Here is a 17,176-nt window from a genome sequence, read left to right on the forward strand (position 1 = left end):
CAATGATGTCATGTTCACTCCTCTTTTTTCTGGTTACCACAAGCTGATTGTGCTGATTATTGGTGAGCATTGTTTCCCTGTTGACGCTGCGCATCATTAAACAGAGATTGTTCCACTGTTAGTGTTTGTTTAAGCAAGGGCGGTATAATGTTTCCAGGCACTTTCTCTTCACCACAGATGCAAATACACACAGACAAACACACACACACACGCACACAGACAAACACACACACCCACACACAAAACATAAACTTGAGACGCAAGTTGTATGCTCTGCATCTATAATTAATGTTACCTCTGTGCTTTGTTTCAAGTCAAATTTAGGAACTTTCAAGCCTAAAGAAAGCCAACTAAATCAAAAAAGCAATGTATAACGAACACTTTTACTCTGTTATGAAAAATGGATGTAACATATATAAGAATATAAATCTTTTTCAGCATATAGTTTGAACTCTTCTACTCTCACGGTACTTTACAGTTCCCAGGGGAGTGCTGGTGGGGTGTGGGGTGTATGAGGCGAAGGTTTGCACGGAGTGTGGAAGGCGTGTGGCGGCATACGGTACCTACAGATCAGCCTCTGTTTAGGGGAGTGGCCCCACCAAGGCCAGACCCGGGCCAGACCCAGTCCAAGCCTCTCATTAGTCATCGGCTGGGTGCCGCTTTCCTTTTTGGAGTGGTTAAGGGGGAACCGGCGAGGGTCTGGCAGTTCCACTGTACTCCACTCCCAGCACCATCACAACCCGACCTCATCAAAGCGAGCGCTCGTAATTTGTCACAGAAAGCAGCCAATTAACATATGTTAAGGGAGGAGGGAGGACGAGAAAAAGGGAGGAGAGGAGGGGAGGGCGAGTGAAAAAAGATAGCGTATGATTAAAGAGTCTGCACAGCTGCACAAAATCAAGATGGCAAAGAGAGGTTTGAAAGAGACCTCAGACCCAGTAATCTGATAAAGCTTACTGTTACTTAACCCCCATAAGCAAGAGAGAGTGGGAGAAGGAGAGGGGGGGTGAAATAATAGAGACAAACAAATATTAAATTACTGCTGTGAAGCTACAAGCTTTGGCAGAGTGCCTCTGCTCTCAAGATGCGGCTACAGTGAAGGCCACTGTATCACATGGACATGACCCCTCTTGCCAAAGCACTACTGCTGTTTGACCACGCTCTATTTTTAGCTCAGCGCTCACCATTGTGCTTGACGTAGTTCACAGTTTTGCTTAAATCTGCCAGAAGCTTCTTTTTTCTCTCTCTCTCTCTCTTACTTTTTTCTTTTTTTTTATCCTCAAATTTCAACGCCAGGTTGCACCACAGCAATTTAGCTCCTTTTCTCATAAAACAAAAAGGTAGGGTTTTTCATTTATATTTCTGTCATAAAGTCTCAGACAAGTTGCTTACATTCTGACTTGTTTGTTTGCTTTCAAATTCTTGTTCCTCATGGTTGGTTTTTAACATGCAGTGTGTGGTTATTTATGCATGTGCGCACACCTGTGTGTCTGTGTGTGCATTTTACGTGTCTCTTATTGTTGATGTTGTTGTAGGAACATCTTGTGAAGTGAGTTGTGTGATATCTTGCCTTGTTGTTGGATACGGTGGCAGGCTGAATGCATTAGCAGTGCACGCCGATGCCATTCTGTGTTCTGTTGTCTCTTAGCCACCTCTGCCTTGTCTCTCTACAGCGACTGATCACACGGGCTGACAAGCAAGTTTGGGTCTTCGTCTGCTGCGCCATCCCGCGCTACGTGGGCTGCGACTCTTTCAGTGAGCAAAATAAGAGAGGCGGGGAGGAAGCTTTAAACAAATTTGAGTGATTTTGGAATTGTACGTCAACTCGTGGGGAAATCCCCCTGAATAAAAAAGGCAGCAAACTTGAACAACAATTTTGTATTCATAATACAGTTATTTGAAAATAATATAAATAATAATTATTATTGTTATTATTTCTAGGAGTGTAGTGGCGTTGTTGAACAAATTTTGACTGAATGGATGAAAATGGAAAGCAAAACCACAAATGGCTGACAGAAAAGCATTCCCTGCCCTATATATAAATCATGACATGTTTTTTTCCTCCTCTTCCTCTCTCTCGCACTCTTATCCTTACCATCAAGCGTCAATCGTTATTTATTTATTTTCCCAATTTGGGAAGTAAAGGGCTAGAGTGGAGGAGTGGAGGGTGAAGGCGTGGGGGATGGAGAGACGGCGGACAGAGGGGGCGGCGGCAAGTTGTGTTTGGTTCACAAGACTCACTGCTTGGCTGAATTTTTTTTTCTCTTCTCTTCTTCTCTGTGTTGCGAGCTGGTGGTTCAGTGAAGGACCTGGCTGCCTGGAGTTCCCCCCCACCATCCCGCCACCCCCCATCCTCCACTCAAATCCCTCTGCTGCGAGCACAGCTGCACCGTTCACATAACCTCGCCTGCCCCCTCCTACTCCCCACCACCGCCACCCGCCACCCCCAGCTAATGATAGCAGAGCACGTCCCCTCCACAAGGCAACAGCTTTTTCCACTTCATGTACATACACACAAACTTGGCACACACATACGCACACACACACACACACAAGAGCATCGGACACACGCACAAACTAGTGGGCACATCATATCCCCTTTCCTTCTCTTGGTTCCTTCCCTTAAATTTTTCTCATATCATTCAATTTCTTCCCCTTCTCTTCACCCTGAGAAAAATCCCCTGGTCTTATGACCCAAGGAAGGCCTGAGAACATTTGCCCCCCCCCACCCCCTCCGCACACACACACACACACATACACACTTAACTCAAAACTCCCCGTTTTTCTCCCTCTGTACAACTCTGCACAGCCAGTGACCTGCATCACAGCTGTGTGTGGGAATTCGTGCGGGTGGGTGTGTTTGTCGGAGGGAATAGTGAATATATGTACGTCCACATACCTGCGCACGTCAGCGTTCACACTGCATATGCTGCATGTACATTGCTCCATTACTGCATGTGTTATACATTTACTTTAAGTACATATTTCTGTTGCGCACGTGTGTGTGTGTGTGTGTGTGTGTGTGTGTGTCTATGTTAGCAGAGGAGGAGGGAGGAGGTGAGGGCAGCTCTGGGGTTCTGTTGCGCCTACTGTGCATTATCCCAAATAAACAACTCATTACACGTGTACTTAACCAAGGGGAGCTGGCGAGCAGTGGAAGCTAATCCCCGTTATCGTTCCCACCGTTTCTCTTCCGATTAGACTACAGGGAAGAGGAGCCCAAGAAGGTAGGCTGTTCTGTGCAGGAGGAGGAAGAAGAGTGGAGGAGGTGGAAGGAGAGAGGGAAGAAAGACGAGCATTTGAGTTAACTTCCCACAAGTGCCTTTCTTGCTTATAGTATCCTTTCTAACTCTATATTTCTCTCTCCCTCTCCCGCTACCCTCTTGCCTTCTCTCCTTCCTTCTCCCTGTGGATTTTGCACTGCTCTTCCTTGTTTTCGACCATCTCTCAGAACTGGGTCATCGACAGACTGTGCGGCAGCATTTTGAAGAACATGGGAGGGAAAAAAAAGCGTGTTCTTTCTATGAGAACAATCCAAGGCTTCTTTAACAAGTAGCCCGCTTATCAAATTAAGCTGTCAAAAGCACATTAATAACAGGCAGCACAATTCCCTTCACAGAAAAAGGGGGTGGGTGGGTGGGGGGGGGGGCAGATTCAAAAAAAGAAAAAAGAAAAAAAGAATGATTTCTCTTACGCTGTGTAAAGACACAGTCCACCAAGGGCAGTAAAGCTTTTCAAAGATTTCTCCCCCTTTCTCTCACTCTCTTTCTGTCCCATTCTTAATATGATTATGAGGCCTCTATTGTGAGGGGCCAAGATATGCAGAGTGCCACTCATTTACAGGGTTAACAATATCTCGGGCCAAGACTGAGATGCAGCAAGGATGATGCTCCTGTTGAAAAGAATTACAGGCTTTACATGGACTGTTTATCCACTTTTCCACTAGCCCCACTCAAACACTTGTGCTAGGTGACAGTTAAACCGATAGAAGAGCATCTCACAGAGAAAATGTAGACTCAAGAACAAATAATTAGATGGTTCAATGAAGTAATATGATGCCATGTAAACCATAGGCTGTTATCTGCCCACATGAAACATTTGCAAATTAGTTTGACCTTAGATAAGCTAAATATTTTCATGCATAAATGTTTCACAGACAGATTATGACTCAGTTTACTTTCAAACTTGTTATCAATATAGAAATAGTTTGTATATTTTTTTCGCTTTTGTATTGAGTGGCCTGTAAATAAATAAATAAAAACTCTCATACCCTTTAAAAACGTGAAGCCAGATCATCCTGTAGCTAAGTGAGGGCAGAATGTGAGGGAAACAGTGTTCAGCAGTGAGGCAAAGAGAGCAAGATAACGAGATGCCGGAATGAAATTAACAAGACGCCTCGGCATACAGCAGAGAGGAGAGAAAACCACCCTATGACCTTACAGTCATAGACTAAGTGTCAAAAAAACACAGTTCTCAGTTTGAAGACATTCTCTTGTGTTGCCATTTTGACACTCCTCTTGAAGCCTTATAGGCTCTTCAGTATTTGTGAAGAGAAATTAACATGTATTTTTTTTTTTTTTTTCATTTTTTAATAGTACTTTACAAAATCCGACAGTGTCAGATAAGGCTGCTCATGCTGAGCTGTAAAGCCCTTTTGTATTTTACTCTAGAGACTGATTTCCTCACACCCTCAATTTGAGTCCCATCCTGTTTGCTCGGCCCCTGAGGGGGTTGCTCTGTCGTAGCCTAGAGAGGGGCCGGCGGTGGATGGATGTGACGTGGAGGCACTGGGACTCTGCTGGAGGGAGGCTGGAGCCACGACAGGTATCCCCCGCACTTCCTCAGCTATTTATAAAACCATGAGTCCAGCGCAGGGCCAAAAATAAGACGGGAGGCCATTTTTATCCCAAATCATAAAGGCAACTCCCTCCTTTACTCACACACAAACACAAACAGTAGGATCAGAAACATCCGACCTCAGCATAAGAAAATCATAAACAATATATAATCATTAACAAATGAAAAAAACTCCTCACTAGACAATGAAACCATCTCTGTCCTCCTACTGAGCATGCTCAAATGTGCATATCCCCACACACACATACACAGCAGACAGAAGTCAATATCAAGGCTGAGCTATTTCTGTAGTGAGCACTATTTAGGAAGTGTGGGCTGGGTGCCAGTATTCTCCTCAGTATTGTCTGGGCGTCATTGCACTGCTGCTGTTACACAAACTCACCTCTTTCCTCTCTCACCCGCTCCTCACCCTTTCTACCAAACCCCTTATTCCATTGTCAGTACTCTCTCTCTCTCTCTCTCTCTGTTTCTCGTATACACACTCGCACACACGCACGCACACACAAGGTTATTTGTTTTTCCACTGGGTCGAACCACAGTGCCAGGTGAAAGCATCTATTGGCAGGATAAAGAGAGTGGCTGGTGTGAGATCACAAGGCCCCACTCTGCCCAGCAAACCTTGAAGTGAAGCGCCGGGCTGGAGTTTCAAACAAAGTGCCCCCTCATTCATTATACATGCAACTGCACTGAAAATCTCCTTCCGCAACACCATCTCTTCTCCTCTCTCTTTCCCTCGATCTTCTTCCCTCTCTCCTCACATCGTCCCTCTCCTTTTTCTCTCGTTTTTTTCCAGACAGAGCATCCATAAAGTATGAATAAAATTAATGACATCACGAGCTGCACTTTGGAAGAGCCACTGTAGGAAAAAGCCATACATCACGGAGCAGAAGGAGCTAGGCCGAAAGAAGTGTTAAAAAAAAAAAATTGACTGAGAGAGAGAAAAGAAGTGTGTGTGTCTGTGAGTGTGTATGTGTGTTGGGGGAGGTGGGGGTGGGGGAGTTGCTTCACCCTTCTCCCCCTCGGGGCACTTCATATTGCTGAACGTTATTGCGTGTTATTAAGTTTGATTTCAGATGCACTTTAGGTGAAAAGTTTAAACAATTCATTCTTGTCTTATCTTGACACACTTTTCTTTTTCTACAATACTTTGTCCGGCTCTCTTTCTCTTGAATTTTTTTTTTTTTGTTGTTGGTCAGCTGAGTAATGCAAGTGTTGAAAACAGTCCTGTGCTGCGCATTATTTTACAGGCTGGCCCTTGGTGTGGGAATGGCACAGATGACAGTGGAAAGGAACACTGGTGTGGACTTTGGCAGGACACCGCCTGGTTAAGCTGTGTGCTCTGCAGAAGAGGGAGAGCACTGAGCGTGGATTCTTATATAGCTTTTTCTCAACTTAGACGGTGTTAACAGCATTTTCAACAGCACGCTCCCCCAAGAGTTGAACAGCGAACGTCCTGATGTTACAGACTTTGCCCGGATATCTGAGACTCTGCGGTGAAAAACAAGCATCATATTTAAGACTGTAATATACTTCCTTGGAGCAGGAACAAGAGATAGATATATCAATCGCTCTGCCTGTTATTGGAAATTTAGTGTGACACTGTTTCATTACAAGAGCGACATCAAACAAAAGCCTGACTGGGTAAAATTCAAATCCTTATTCCTCTGAATCTAGTGTGAACACAAGATCTGCTTAAAAATACCCGATAGCAGTGTGAGGCTCAGCAGCAGCAGCAGCAGTAGCAGCAGCATGGATGGAGAGCAGTGGCGGCAGCGACGCAGATTGTGGCAGCCGAGTGAGCAGGGGTTTCAGATGGATGTGAGCTTGTGTGAGGCCAAGGCACAGAGCTACCTCTGTGCGTCTCACCGGACTCTGTTGCAGAATGACTCGGCTATGTTGCAGTCGTGACAAAGATAAATTACAGCCACTGGAAAACATTTCTACGTTTTTTTTTCTCACTCTCAACCCCTTCGCCACACCCCTTTCTTTTTTCTCTCTTTTTTTCATTGGGTGTAGTCCATATGTGTGCCACACCAAAGGGAGATGGTGTGAAGCGGGGGCGGGGGGGGGGGTCTCAAAATATATTAGGGGTAGTTAAGAAGTTGCCCCTCACCGTTCACAGGTCAGGTACTGTGTTTTATCGTGGAACTTGCCTTCTGTCGCCAGATTTATGCATGAGGACAGCAAACACCTCTCCCTCAAACCAACCCCTCAAACTCACTGAAAAGGATTCCCAGTTAATTCAGGATTTACTGCACAGCATGTTTGCAGCAGGTATTACAGATATACACTGTATGTAGTATCGTTGGGCTGACTGGGCTGTGCGGATTCTGTCTGCTACACTGATGCTGAATACGAAATTTAAAAATCGTAACATGAAGGTAACTTAACCAAGTGGAAACCAAGGAAACTCATCTTTAAACACATTTGCTCTCATTTATGTCTCATTTTAACATGCAACATCAAATCTTGATGCTGATGCTGAGGCATTCAGCCTGATCTGAACCATCCCATGTTTAGACAAAGAACTGCAAACTCTGTTCTAGTCTAAATGTTTCTCTTTGTCTTATCATTTGCAATGCTCTGCTCCCTTCACTCCTCCAGCCTTCTTTTCTCCCAGGACTTTCTCTCTCTCTCCAAATATTGCAGGGAGCACGCCTCAAGTATGGTGAGGTGTTTTGGGTGTCTCTTTAGGTGGGCTGCAGCTGACACTATGATTTTGTGGCCAGCACTGCTGAGCACAGACCACCCAGCAGGCAGCTGCTGCCATAATGACCAACAGGCCAGGCAGGAAACGGGAAACAGGAAGAAGAAGGCAGGACATCCTGTTCATCCAGATCAGTGTGTTAAACATGACATCACAAAGGCATTACTCTTTAATGAAGAATACCTGATCTGAGGCCAAATATTCTGTCGCTCTTCTCTTAACTCACCTCAGCTCAAATAGATATCTATCTCCGTTTTCTCTCTGTGTGTGTTTTTCTGTCTCTCTGTGCATCTGTCTTCTCAGTTTGCCTTTTCAGCCCTCACACTGACACTGTTTTCCAGACTGCTCCATCATCCCAGACATCAAATCCTACCCTCCTCAGTGCGAGAATAAAGGAGAAGAAGAAATACACGCATTTTCATTTGAATATACACCAGCAACAACCTCACAAAACTCAGACAAAAAAACACAAAAGCACAAACATTCTGACGCACAAACAAACGGAGACAAGACACAAACTTGAACACACGCACGCACGTACGCACATACACACGAACACACACATACACACCTCCCAGACACACGGCATATACTGACAGACAAACACACAAAGAAACAGCAAACACAAAGCACAGCACAGCCAGAAGTCTACTTTATGCAGAAATATTCTAAAGTGTGTTTTACAATACAATTAAACATCAAAGGCTGATATATTCCTCTGTGATCTTTAACACCCCAGTGAACAAACCCCATACACCCCCATCCACTTACAGCATACAGAGAAAGTTGCTGAACGTCACCACTAATTACTAGATAGAGACAGAAGAAGACTTTGCATCATTATGCATAAACCAGGACATATTCAAATATATGCATTCAATCCACCATAAACCATTCAAGGACTGTGTTATTTACTTTAGATTATTATTTTTCAAGTTTTATGAGTAATTGCAGCTCTTATGGAGATACACACACTGTGCTCCTAAGGCAGACAAAGATTTGGGTAAACATTTCTAACATGCACAACAGTTAGGACAATGAAAGGGAGATCTATTCGAAATGAGTAAATAAACACATGGTGAGGTTGAACCCGATGCTTTTCATTGGCGCTATAAAAATGTATAAAAACGAAAAAAAAAGGAGACTTTTCCTCCCATGTTGCAAAAGAGGGAACACCTGCCTTGTGCAATAAACAAGAATACAACAAGCCCTTGAGTTATTATAAAACTTAAGTATTTTCATCTGCTTATAAACAGGCAAGAAAAAAAAAAGTTATTCTAACCAAAAGGCTGAACAGTTGCACATTATTTGTGTCAGATAAATTTACTAAAAAGAGAGCTTATCTCTATTCTTTCACATTTGGAGGTGTATTCCCTAACATTTATATGGAAGCAGCAAAAAAACAACATCAAATGTACTGTATTATCTCCAGGATATATGAGGATGTCTCTTGACGGTTTAAGATATTATGTGCCGAGGTAAATACAATTCTCTACAATTGACTTTTATATTACCTTCTTGTCTGACCCAAAGGGCATTAAGTCCAATTACAGTTCTTCAATATCTACCTCTAGATCTTGCCAACCTGCATTCTGCAAATGAGTGTTTTACTGATGTTTAACTGAGCAAACTCTGCAAACCCCTTCCAAAATATTTGAAACCATTAGTGAAAAAAAAACTTTAAAGCATAGCAAAAGGGGCTATTAAATTATTTGCTTAAACATAAATGCTTCTGATGTTTCCATTAAGAATAATGTTTTCATAGATCTGGTTTTCCATAGGGAGGGAATCTTGAAATGTGCCTTCTGTACAGTACAAAATGCTTATACTATGGAGCAGGACAGAGGTATACGTTTACCCCTTCTTATTTCCAAGATGGCACATATTTTACAGCACTCAAAACTCTTAAAACTTTCTTGTCTCAGCTGCCAGGAAAACTAAGTATTCACACATTTATGGCCATTATATTAGACATTTATGGTAAAAGATAGTAACAGTAACAGATTAGTATTAGTCCGTCATATGTTGATTTTGACTAAGTGCTCTTAAAAACACATGGCAAAATCCTGGCCATGGCACACAATGTGTCCCTTTCCCTCACTTAACTAAAGCTTTACTGAGCCCCTGGTGTACAGCAAAGTGCCCTGACAATCGGCTCAATGCTCTGGCCAATCACAGGGACACGTGACCTTCTAATCCCTCTCTGTGAGAAGGGTAAGAGTGTGTTGTCACTGTTGGTTTTGTGAATCAGCACCCAAAATCCCAAATGATTTGTCAAGAGGGAGAGGTCTTAAGAGAATAAGAGAAACAAAGGCAGCGCAGGCCAGATAGTGTGGGTGTCGGTGTGTGCTTGTGTGTGAAACTGTGTGTGCCTGACATGAAGACAGAGAGAGAGAGAAAGAGAGACAAACCATGCTTTTGTCTATATGCATCTGTGTGTTTGCGTGTGACTGCATACGTGCATGCATGAGAGTGTGCGTGCGTGTGTGTGTGTTTGTACAGGGTCTGTGAGATTACAGAGCTTGGCTGACAGAGTCCTCTGTGTGTAATCGTGGGTCCACATGCGAGCGCTCACCTTCCTCTGAGCGGATTAACCTAACGCTAAATCCCAAGAGAGCAACAGGCCAGACAGGCCACACAGAACAACTTCATTGACGATGGGCAGAAGAGGGAAGGCCATGTGTAAAATCTTTTTATACTGTAGTCTCAGGTACTTTTATTAAAAAAAAAAAAATCATAAGTAAACAAGTCATATAAAGCAGTATAAATTAATGTAAAAGGTAATGTTAGGCTGCACAGAAAACAACATCACCTTAAAAAAAAAAGTACCTTAAATCTTGCACATAAAGCCTGTATTTGTTTAAACTATAAAACGCAATCAAGTAGTAAATGACTTAATGTATACAGTACGCTTCTCGCAGACTCACAAATCAGGTCAATATGCTGCACTAGACAGCAACATTTTATCACTTAAAGACTGTACTTTTTCAGTTACCTCAGAATATTTAACTAATAAATACTTAATTTTATGGTCCTCATTGATCTCAAAATATGCTGTAAACATTAATTTAGTTTTATTAAGTTTGAGAAACTGCAGCTCTCTTAACATTCGTAGCATTTTTTAAAACTTTTAAAATATAAGTATCTACAGTGATAAAATTACTCAATAGCAAACTCAATAGAAATTGGGTTTAGACATCTACTTTCAGGCTTCTACTAATAGGCAAGAGTAACATGCACACAAAGTAGCCAGTACCACGGCAGTCTAAATTCAAATGAATTGTGCTGTCATCATTTTATATTTTAATGCCCTCCTTATCTTTACATTTACAATTGGGCCTCACATCCGCGTTTGAAAAACAAATCAATGTAATTTTAAGCTGCAACCTGTGAAAGTTGCCACAGGTTAATTATGGTGTCATTATTAATCCTCTGACTGCAACAGGTTCAGTTGTGCCACATGAGACTGAACTAAACTCATATAAATATATTATTCCCTCTCTGGTGAAATTAAATCCAAACAATCTCAGTCTCAAAGTCACACAGAACAAAATTATAATTCAGCATTAACCTTCTGAAAAAAAACCCCCACTGATTTACAGCATTGTTATCACTTTGTGTCTGGTCTACATGAATCAACGTTCACATAGGACTGACAACTTGTGTTCTTCTGGATTTCAGTTTGGAAATGTTTGTTTACCTCATTCACTATTTTCTCATATTTATTAAAGTTACCTATGTGCAGATTAACCTGGTTTTATGTGAATCAACACATAATAATTGTTATCACTCCAGCACAGTTTTAAACTAATGGTGAATAAATACAGTTTTATGAAGCCTATCCACAATGTAATTCAATCCATGTATAGTGTGTTCATTTTGCTGCTATTAAAACAGCAAATTGTCTGAAATATCAAAACTTTAGAACTATGTATATTTTCCCGTTATCTTTCAATGAGTTGTTTTTTTAATTGTATTTATTTGCCTATAATTTGGCATGAATTCGACCTCTAGGCAAGTTAAACTCTACATTTAAAACTAAGAGTATAACTTTTCATGGTCCATCCCATTGCACAGAAGAGTATGCTATATCACGTTAAATGAGAGAGGACAGCTTATTCAGTAGCTGTGGCTTTGCGCCTGCATGTGGACACGAGAAAGCTACACAAGGTCGACACAACAGTCACACTGCCTAAAACACGAGACAGACCTTGACACTCCTAATAGACCATAAACAGATATTTGATGTCAGCCTGTAATTATATGACATAGTTGTCGTAAGTCGATCGGGGTCACAACAGATCAATAGACGCAGTTACTTTACTTTGTAGAAGAGGTAGCGCGCATCAAAATAGAGCCCCCCCACCTCCCAATAAGTTTTCCTCTGGAAGATTAAAATGAAGATCATATGATGCAACTTGTCTTGTGAGTGTTTAGGAGTGAGTGGCAAGTGGTGCGAGCGCGGTACTTACTTTATTTCGCATGAAATCTTGTCCGGGTGAAGTGAAAGATACAACAAGCGGTCCGCCGGTTTGTCTGCTCCGGCCGATTGACAGGAAGGTTGACGCCGCTGCTTGATGGGGACTGACTTCGCCAAGACGCACTTAAAATCCAGGAGCGCAACTTAGCAGAGTACGTCGCCGGGAGGGAAAAAAAGTAACCTACAGTAGGAGGTAGGAGTCTCTATAATGTCAGAGAAAACTACTCTCTCTCTCTCTCTTTCTTTCTCTCTCTCTCTCTCGCTCGCTCTCCCTCCCTCCCTCTCTCTCTCTATCTCCCTCCCTCCCTCTCTCTACCTCTCTCTGATCGGACAGTGTCTGCTCAGGAGGCGGTGAGGACGCTTCGCCTGGTCTGCGCGAGGTGCCGGTGAGCGGAGAGGGACCCGGTGGAGCGGCGTAGCGGCGGCGGTGTTGCTGCTGCTGCTGGTAAACTGCCGGACGTCTGCTGGAGGAAGGTTGTCGGTGATGTTGAGAGGCTGTTTCTGTTTTCTTCCCACAATCCTGACCGAGTCTTTTCCCTGAACCCTCTCCTGTGTTAGTACGAGGCGAAATAATCGATTTTCTCTCTCTCCCTCTCCTTTTTTTTTGACTCCTGAAAGGGGGCGGTCTCACATTTCCCAACTCTACTTTAATGAAAGAGGCACGGCTCTTAATGCGTTATTATCGCGCCGGCCCCGATAGAGTGGACGCACAATTAACTGCTCAAAGAGGACCACTAGAGGAAGATGATGGGGAATGTGTGCTTTAACTAATGGAGCAACGGAGAGCGCGTTAAGCGTCTGCAGCCGACTTTAGACAGCTAAATCCGTGCCGCCAAAAGTTTATGTTTGTGCTGTGTGTTGCATACAGTTTTCACCATGCAAAACTTTAGTCATCCTTAGACCCAAAACTGCTGAAAGGCTATTATTTCACTTGTTCACACTGAACACCTCTCCTTTTAATAAAATGTAATGGTAGAGTTAATATGAAACATCTGAACCCACTGTCTAAGAAAAAAAAAAGTAATAGTCATTTATACATCACCCTAAATGTCCCTTGCAAGGTGATCATGTAAAAAAAAAAGTAGCACTGACTCATAAATAACATCAAGCAATCGCCTAAACAATACCATCATTAAAATCTCTGCTAATTTCTTCCATGTCTGTGCAGCATGCAGCATGGGTGCTGCTTCCCTTTTGAGTCACTACAAACTTTCCACCTCCTGCACGCTGCCAATCATTCTTCAGGACCCAGCTATCTCCCACAGATAAGCCCTGACACAGACAGTAAGCATGGGGGAATTACCAAGTCTCTATCCATCCAACCAAATGATTTCAAAACATCCACTCTATTAGTGTGAAGATAACAATTAGAACAGCAAGTTTGCCACTTCAGATAAGACACAGACAGGCAGCGCAATGGCTTTTTGTGCAGAGATGAATCCCTGATAGGCCTTGTAATACCACAGTTGTATTATACTCGCATTATATGCGGCTGTATCATTTTAAAGATGTTTAATGGCTGTCATGAATGAAGCACGTTTTGCTCATACATCACTATCACTCTCGTGTTTCCAATAAATCCATATTCATAAAGAAAACACAATCCTAGCTTTTGAGTCTATGAATGTTTGGAGTCTGTTCTGGTCAAAGGTTTTACAAGTTATCATCCTTAAAATAAAGTAAGTAATAAATGTAAAGTAACTAAAAAATAAATAAATGAAAGGACAGTGTTGACCCATACCACCACCACCACCCCCCCCCCTCTTCTTCTTTTTTTTTTTTTTTAACTTTTCATGATGAAAACTGTTTTGTTGAGTTTTAATATTAAAATATCAATCCAACCCCACTGTCTAACTGTTCCCCTCAAAGCTTCTCTTAACTTTAACAGTACATGCCTGTCACCGCAGACTGCACTAATGTAAGTGGACACCAAGCAACAACCTTAATCTGTCCCTTCCCTTGAAGTTCACCTGTGAAGCATAAGCCATGGATGTAGCCAGTCAGCCAGCCACCCAGTCAGTCAGTTGGGGTAGGAAATGGCGGGACATGAAATCAGTTAATAAATAAATCAAGCTGGCTAATCTGCTTGACGGGTGAACATTACAGGCTGTAACTGAAGCTGCTGGTGTCTGATGACTCGGGATCCCACCTTCACATCACCTGACCCTTTAATCTTTAATAGCATTTCCTCTGGCCCCCAGACCTCCATAACAATCAATAGGGTGTAGTCTGTTAGACACAGTGGGTTCATAAATGCAACATGGCAGACATCAATGGCATCACATATCAAGAGTGTATGGAACATAGATATGACACCCTTAACAGACACGATTTCCTCTTTTCAGACCTCTTGGCGTGTGCTACTGGCAACAGCACTAGATCTGTCACTGACATATGGGCACCTATGGGTTCATGTGTGATACTGTAGTACATACCAGAGCGTTCTTTTGTCTGCTTCCGTGTGTGCCCTCAGTCTCGTAGCTTTCTGTGCTGCCTATCAGCGATTCATCTGAGAGGTCCTTTCAGTGTTCACACTGCTTGAGGTTGTCTTTGGTTGGCACCTGCAAGGAAAAGTAACATAGGAAAGTGTGAGGGAAAGAGGAGAGAGTGAACCTGCCAATGAAATGGTAATTGTTTTCATGTGTGTGCACACACCTCACATATACTGTAGAGTGCAGGATCCATATGAGTGTATATGTATTTAATGGCCATATGAAATACCGAGAAATAAATGGGGGGAGGTAGAGTGAATATATTTGAATGGTGAAAAATCATTAAACGAGGCAAACATGGGCTCATGAATATTCATAAATGACTGTCTGACTTGTCTATAGGGATGAACTTAGTGAAACCTCACTAACAGCTTCATTCTTAATGCAAAGTAGGGAAGACCTATTGTATATTTTGCTCTTGTGACTACTAAGTGGGGGGGTTATGGGTACAGGTATGGTAGAACAGTTCCAAGCATTACAGTCAAATCACTATAACATTTGTATTTGTCATTCAGAGTGCATGCGTGATGGCTAATATAGAGTTACACAATAAGTGTGTAAACAAAATTAGTTTGCTGTAGGTTACATATTGTAGTTTGTGGTATTTGTGTTACCCTAAAACAAACTAAGAAATTAGTTTGGTGCTATCTGAAAAATGTTGTCATTGTCCCTCCCTCCAACTCCTAAACACAAGTTTTGAGGGGTTTGGGTGTATGTGTGCTTGTGCTTGTGTGTGTTCAAGTGTAGGCTGACAGTGTCATCAAAGCCTGGTGGAGAAAAATCAACAGTTTGCCAAAACAATTATGTAATTTCAAATATGTCGGAGCGTGTATACACACACTTTAGGCTTTTGGGTAAATGCAATTTTGTGAGGTTTGGCATCAGCCGTGCATTAAAAGAGAAGAGGGGAAACTGCGAGTGGATGTTAAGTCAAACACATAAGTGCGGTTTGCTGATATTGATCTTGCTTGGATTGTTTCTTAAGCCTCTCCTGGCAGTCACTTCACAGCATGTGTCACACACACTCTCGCATGCAGAAAAGCTTGTCTGAAAATTTGTGCTTTTTTTTTAACGGAGGGAAAAAGAAAGGAATGCCTCTCTCAAGCAAAAGATAAACACAAACACATTTCCAGGGCAAACAGGAACAGCCCGGGCTCAGTGCAATCTGTTGTCGATCCTGCTCACGTGAAAACACAATCTGCCTGTCACAGTAGATGATGTTGTCAAGCACTCTGCCTCACTGCTCCTGAGAATTACCCAGCTATTACAGAAGCTCTATGAGACACATGGAGTATTTGTTGCTGTGTCGAATATGTCTGAGGATGCTTCGAGCTTTATTTGGTATTTACCGCTTTCAGTCATTTCTTTCTGTGTCCAATCCCTAATGAATTTGAGAGACATTTGGTGTTTTGACACGAGATTGATGCTACATGATTTGACAACCAAACTCTTCACAGGGGGTACACGCAGACCTGCAGGCCAATTTGATTCAAAGGCTCAGCTGGGGATCTATAGATCTTACTTCATTCACATGTGCATGTAGATTTTGTCCATCTCACAGTTTGACTGATATGAATGATTGAGGGGAAATCCCAGTGCTAATATTTTTAGACTTAAGTCTCAATACATTATGACTAAAGATGTTATTTTGCATCATAGAATTTACAGAAATATTGAATTTACTTCCATTCACAATTATTATTATATTTTTATTAATGTTACAGTATCTGTTTCTTTCTTTTTCACATTCAAATCTACCTGTTCTTATTCATTCCTCTTTGTTCATGTTAACAGATGATGCACAGTGTACAGGACTTGATCTGCCTGAGCATCTGGGTAAAAACATACCTGCTTCAGAAGTCATCTCACTCCTGTGGGAGAGATGAGAGACATTTCCCTGCCGATCTGCACTTGGTCTTTGTGTAAGTCATCCAAAGCGTACCTCCTTATTAATAAGGTTTATAATGAAACTCAGAGGGCAATATCACCAGTAATTATAGTCACATGAATTGTACCACTGTACAATATAATTATGGGAGCAAAGGTGAGAAAATCACTTAATTAACTGAAATCATATGTCCTCATATTACAAAATATCAAATTCATGATTCTGGGGAAGCATTTATTTGTACACTGAAATGAGCCTTTGTAATATAAAGGTGTCAGTCCTCTTTCTAATTTAAGCTTGCAGCTAATATTGCCATGTTAATTCTACTTCTGAAAGAAAGTAGTAAAGCAGCATGTTCAGGCTGCCTATATGCTCTTGCTTTAACAAGGATAGCTATGCTACATATAAATCATAAAGCATGTTTGTATCTATAATATGTGGTATATGTGCATATTTGCACTTGATTAGGGAGCATATTATCTTCAGATAGTCACTTATAGTTACTTGTTGTACATAATAATACCAAGGGGTTTCTAAAATTGTAATGGCCATGTAACGACCCCTTACTGTGCAGTGTCAAACGAGAGACAACTCTGCTGATTTGCATGTGTCGTGTTTAACCAACAGTATTCTGTCTGTACACCTTTTATGCATTATGGATGAGGCACAAGCTGAACAACAAGCTCTCCCTTTGTTCTGCCTGATGCTCCAGTTACATCATAGGAAAAGCCCCATGGTCCTGTGACTGCACT

At 42.1% G+C, this 17,176-nt stretch overlaps 1 protein-coding gene across 26 annotated transcripts in view; it reads right to left on the reverse strand.

The window, feature by feature from the left end:
* mef2cb (myocyte enhancer factor 2cb) overlaps nucleotides 1-17,176 on the reverse strand; it is a 73,609-nt gene that overhangs the window by 51,104 nt on the left and 5,329 nt on the right. For 12 of the 26 annotated variants that reach the window (XM_085787069.1, XM_085787060.1, XM_085787067.1 and 9 more), the window contains exon 2: nucleotides 14,480-14,605. The gene's annotated coding sequence lies outside the window, so the exon portion shown is untranslated. Of the gene's footprint in view, nucleotides 1-563; nucleotides 1,501-1,570; nucleotides 1,750-12,036; nucleotides 13,037-14,475; nucleotides 14,606-17,176 lie in introns of those variants that run through there. The other 14 variants (XM_085787070.1, XM_085787062.1, XM_085787068.1 and 11 more) reach the window with 7 other exon arrangements.

This window comes from Trachurus japonicus, chromosome 9 (genome assembly GCF_045865225.1).
Source record: "Trachurus japonicus isolate A0001 chromosome 9, Traja_1.0".
Classification (NCBI taxonomy): Eukaryota; Metazoa; Chordata; class Actinopteri; order Carangiformes; family Carangidae; genus Trachurus; species Trachurus japonicus.